This window comes from Chlorocebus sabaeus, chromosome 13 (genome assembly GCF_047675955.1).
Source record: "Chlorocebus sabaeus isolate Y175 chromosome 13, mChlSab1.0.hap1, whole genome shotgun sequence".
Taxonomy (NCBI): domain Eukaryota; kingdom Metazoa; phylum Chordata; class Mammalia; order Primates; family Cercopithecidae; genus Chlorocebus; species Chlorocebus sabaeus.
The window spans coordinates 24,421,624-24,427,374 of NC_132916.1; the positions used below are offsets into that span (position 1 = coordinate 24,421,624).

General features: G+C 39.0%; 1 pseudogene; it reads left to right on the forward strand.

The window, feature by feature from the left end:
• Positions 1-3,449: 3,449 nt before the first annotated feature.
• Positions 3,450-4,806, forward strand: LOC103241025 (arginase-2, mitochondrial pseudogene; annotated as a pseudogene).
• Positions 4,807-5,751: the final 945 nt, after the last annotated feature.

Sequence of the window (5,751 nt, forward strand, 5' to 3'; positions counted from 1 at the left end):
ATTATCTGCATAAACCCTTACTCTGGCCCTTCACATTATGCTTTGAACAACATTTGAAACAATCACTGTTTTTTAAATACTTGCTTGTACTACATTTAATCTCTTAAAGAAAAATGTGAAATGAATATTTTTGTTAAAATCTTGCATATTATTGCTTAGCAATTGGCGCAATGAAACCAAGTGATGAAGAGGTATGCTGTTCAAGATTTATAAAACCCTAGAAATGTGAAATAGTCAAGCTGATTTTGAAATTGAGTACAGATGCTAAAATAACATCCCAAGAAACAAGAGAACATAGAGCCTTTTACATTCTTAACGTATTTCTGCTGTTTAAAATAACCTACCTGTACAATTGATTTAAATAAAAAAGACGTCAGAAGTAGATATTTTTACCTTGGGGTGGAGTGGTATTGTGGTAGATGGCAGAAATGTGGCCAGAAGGCAAAAGTAAAGATAATTTTAAGGGAGTGCCAATAATTCTGAGATATCTTGAAGAAAAGCAATGCATCAAAATAAAATGTAGGTAATATTTTGCAAATAAATATTTGAAAGTTCATTCTTTTCCCAGGCTGTGTATTTATATACACTGAAGAAAATGAAATAGCTAGCACTAATGGATATTTCATGTGGTCCTATAAAGTTTTGAAGTGGTGCTGATAATAATAATGGACAGAACATGCCATCTACTTTTGCTGTTTAGTATTTCATGATAAAATCATGAACACACCGTCTTGGCATCTAATTCCTGCAGTTATTATTATTGTACACTTAGGAATTTTAAAACCTCTAAGATAGTCCAATGGTTCAATTTATACCTTCATTCATTATTGTTGTTCAGTGATGTTATAAGACCCTCATAGCATGATAATAAAAAATCAATGAATTGTCACATAATTTAGGATAAAGTATATTTCACAAGCAAAGGCCTTAGGAGAGAATATCAGGGCTGAGGGCTCAATAGAGATCAACTAGCCCCCTGGCACTCAATATGCAGTCTTGGATGAGCACCTGGGAACCACTGTGAACTCTCTGGCTCCACCACAGACCTTTGAATCCAAATCTAAATTTAGTATGATGCCCAGGAAATTCATGTGCATGTTAGAGTTTGAGAAGCACTTGTTTAGTCTTTCATTATCTTTGTATACACATGGCAACTAAGGCAAAGAAACCTTGAGAGCGCTGTTCAAGGTGGCAAAAATTAACTCTTATCTATGGCTGAAAGCTATGGTGGTTCAAGCGTGGTGCTATGTAGATCCCAGTCAAGGGTCAGGTCTACAAAGGTTAACTCTGTTGAACTCCCAGCCAGCTTTGGGAATTGCTTGTAATGCTTATAAAGAACATGTTTGAGAGTATGTTGATGAATGAATACTAGTGCAGCACCATTCCAAGAGCAATCATTCTGAATTTCGATTTTTCAGAATCATTTAATCAGGCCAGTTCATGAGCGAGTGCCAACATCCATCTACCCTGAACTACCTTCTTGACAGAAAATTCAAAATAAGAGAGAATAGTTCTATCCTCAATTTACCCATTCACAGGAAAAGTGTGAGAGTCAAGCATGACATGTTTGTCAATATTTCACCGGAAAAATTAAAACAGCAAGGGGCGATAACAAGTGGAGGAATTTTTAGTGTGGCTACCTGCAGCTGAGTATGTATAAAGCAAGTAAACAGTGGCCCAGTATAGACACAGCTGAGGGCACTTAATTAGTGACAATTACTACATTGTTCTAAGCTGCCTGCAACCTTGCTCTCTCCCTTTAGATAAACTCATTTAAGTAAATATAATGTCAAGAAAATGGACAAGCCCTTTGACTTGCTAGAGAACCATGGAAATGCTGTATTCTATCAATTAAACATGATTCTTTCTTTTTGTTAAGGGGAATTAGATGTAACATTTGCTTCAAAATTTCATACAGCTATCCACACATGTATATTAGTTCTTTAGTGTTAAATGTGTAGCAAATAGAATTTTCTTTTCAAAAATTTTTACTAATAATGATCACACACTAAATCTTAATGGTTGGAGCCTTTCAGAAACTACTTACCTAGACATACGTTTTAAGAAATAGTTTTGCAACTCAGTGTTATAAAATATTTTTAAAGGGGTAAACAATTTGGATGCTTTTCTAATTCATCACGTTAGGTGAGAATGGTGTCCAGGAAATAGTTTGGAAATGCTTTGGAAAAGTCACAAATGAATTACCTTTTAAAAGTTTTTCACTTAACAAATATGTATTCAGAACCTAGTATATAAATCTTTATTTAACAAATCTCTTTTTAGCAACTAGTACATGCTAGATACTGTAAGCAGTAAGACATTGTATCTGCCTTTAATGATCTTATAATCAAAAAAGGCATAAAGAATAGTGCATACAAAACTGTCATACAACGAGGAAGGACAAACTACAAGTCCAACTTCTTCAGTCCTACAGCCACAGCATTCTCAAGAGACAAGTTCCAGGCATGTTGTTCTCCTCTAACATCTGCACCAAATAACTCCTATGTGATCTGTGAGTCAGAGGATGGTGACAGCAGCTCCTCCAGCTCCCTGCCTCCTGCAAAAATGAGCAGAACCTTGTGAATTTACCCTGACAGATAAATGTCTTGTATTTGCTGCTTTTTTTCTGGGAAATGTGGTGCGTGTAAAGTGAATATACTTTTATTTGGGGCATTAGTCATGGAATGTGGGGGAGTAGGAGATGTTTGACCTACTTAAATATACTTAAGTATACGAGTTAATTTCTTCACAAACAATTTCCAAACTTCTTTTGTTTGACTTGGCATAGACCCCAGGTGACACCAGGCACGCACAGGAGCATGGGAAACAACGCTTTGTTGGTGGTGGATTCCCTCATGGCTTCACAAAGGAAAACCATTACAACTCAAGGAAGGTTTTAAGACTCAGAGTTTAATTTATGAAACCCCATTTTAAAAATCCGAACAGAGTCGTCATTTAATGAGTTCAGAGAGTAAGCTGTAACAACTTTAAGCTGGAATTTTACTGTTCTTCTATCACATGAAGAAATGAACATTTTCTGTCTGTTAAGGGTTTGAGATAAGCGCCTTCCACCAGTTGATACCTGACACTTGCAATCAGCTCACAAGAAAAGGGTGCTGCATCTAAAGCTAGGTTAACTCTTCATTAACAGCTCAATCTGACTTATCCATGAAGTTCTGCCCATGAAATTTACAAGCACTAGGAACATTTCTCCAAGTTACACATGAGAGTTCTGGCCCTGAACCCTAAGTTACATGTGGATCTGGAGCTAAGGAAGGCCTTGAATCTCTGGAATTCACCCTCCTTATCTGCACAATAGGGGTTGCAGTGCATGATCCCTCACAGCTTCATCATAGTCAGGGCAGAGAGTGAGATGCCCCTGTGTCAGTGGTACGGCTAGTGCTCACTGCTTGCTTGACTTCATTCCTTCTCTAGATTAACCATAAACGATGTCAGGTTGCTGTCTAAGTCCTGGCAGGGCAATGTATTATGGTTTTCCACAGTCTTCACAACCAGCAGAGGGAGCGAAAGTGCACAGTAAGTAAACTTTAATGAAGTATAAAATCTTTTAAAAAATTCTATTTCATTAAAATAAAATCTGCTAAATGTGTCTGGGTTGAGAAATTTGACATGCCTGGTATATTTGCCTGCTGTCTGTTAGTGTTTGTGCGTGGGAAGTCAGAATTTAAAAATTATGGCCACTATAGTTAATAACAATATATTGTCTTCTTGAAAATTGCTGAGACTGGAAGCTTCCAGCTGTACTGAGCTCTGTGTCTGCTCCAGTGATTCGTCACACTGCCAATCAAGTCCCTAAGGAACTTGTCTCCTCCAGACTCAAGTGCATTCTGTCCTGAAGAAGTCTGGCTTTGATAGGAGCCCTGTTCTTGTAGGGACAGAAAAGAAAAGGAGTGGAATATGGTCCAGCTGCCAGAAGAAAAGTTGGATTGATAAAAAGGGTCTCCAATTTGGGCTGCTGCCTAAAAGACTTTGGAAATTGTAGTTTTACTCCAGTCCCCACAGATGAGCTCTTCAACAACCCAACAGTGAACCTGTGCTCAGTGGCCCAGCCAACCAGCAACTGGCTCTGCTGGTTAGCCTGGAAATTAGTACCATTAGTGGTCATGCTTGGAACTGCCCAGGCCTTTGTGCCACTTGGGTTGATGCCCAGCAGACATTAGTACACCCCTTACCATTTCATCAGGAAATCTCCATGGACTATCAGTTTCATTTCTCCTCAGAGAACTACAGGGAAAGGTACCAGAACTTCTAGGATTTCCCTAGACAAACCTTGTATTTCTTCCCCAAGTGTAGTGTATTCTGGTCTAGGAGATGTGGACACTCTGGAATATTTTTTTAAAAGAACGATGATATCTAGTATTTTTCCATGAGAGACATTGATCCATTTGGTACCCAGAAGGTCATGCAACAGAAATTTGATCTGCTGATTGGGAAAGACAAAGGTCTGTGCCTCTGAGTTTTGATGTTGATGTATTTGACTCTCCACTGGCTCCAGTCACAGGAATCCCTATTGTAGGGGGACTGATCTTTCAAGAAGGCATCTATATTACTGAGGAAATACATAGTACAGGGTTGCTGTCAGCGCTGGGTCTTGTTGAAGTCAGTCCTCAACTGGGCACTTCAGAGGAAGGGGCAAAGGCCACAGCTAGCCTGCCAGTAGATGTAACTGCTTTACGTTTGGGTCAGACAAGATGTAACTGCTTTACGTTTGGGTCAGACATTGCCTATGGCCAGATTTTCAGTTTCCCAGTCAAGTCAGAAAATGAAGCATGTGTGAGAATTTAGGAAAGACTGTGCACCGTTTTGTTTCACAATGGACATTCCAGAACTGTAAGGCATTTGAGAGGACAGGTATTAAGTGGTTATCTGGGTTAATATTGCCTTAATGGGAACATTTGCACATTCTCACAATTGTAAAGTTTCCCCTCTCCATTTTGGTGACTAATGATACTACTGTAATACTACATATACATATTTTGCACTTCACTGGGTATTAATGCATTGTAGTGTTGTGTAAATTTAAAGACGCACAGCAGCATTTGCTACCTTGGTATATCAAAAAATGCTAAGAGAGGCGATTTTCAAGTGTTTTCACCACAAAAAATGATAATTATGTGAGGTCATGCATATGGTAATTGGCTTGATTTAGCCATTCCACAATGTGTGCGTATTTCAAAACAATATGTTGTGCCTGATAAATATATACAATTTTTATTTGTCAACTTAAAAATTAATTAATTGGAAAAAAAAAAGTAACAAGAGGAAGGAGATTAAGTCCACCCACACCTACTATTCTGCTGTCTAAAGATAAAGGAGGAGCCAGAGGATGCTGGGCCTGCAGGGAAGGAGGAGACGCATATCAGCGTCCTGGCTGGGAAGAGAACTCAAGCCTCTCCACTGGACCCTGCTTTCCTTTTTTCACTCACTTACATGAAAATGGGCTTGGGATCAATAAGAATAATTCTGCTCAAGCTTTCCAACAGAAGAAAAACAGAGTAACCAGCCATGTTCTGCAGCCCTCACAGCAATCCTTCCCTCCAGCTAACTTGCTTCTCATCTGCTACTTTTCATAAAGATAATGTGCTCCCGCATCTCATGATGAAAGGTAAAGTCTTTAAAGTAGTCCGCTGGTCACTAGACCTCATGGCCTCCCTTTGCCCCGCGTACCTCTGGGTCTCCTCAATTCTCCCACAGCACCAGTGGCCAGTGTGCCTTTCCTGAAGCATGTCA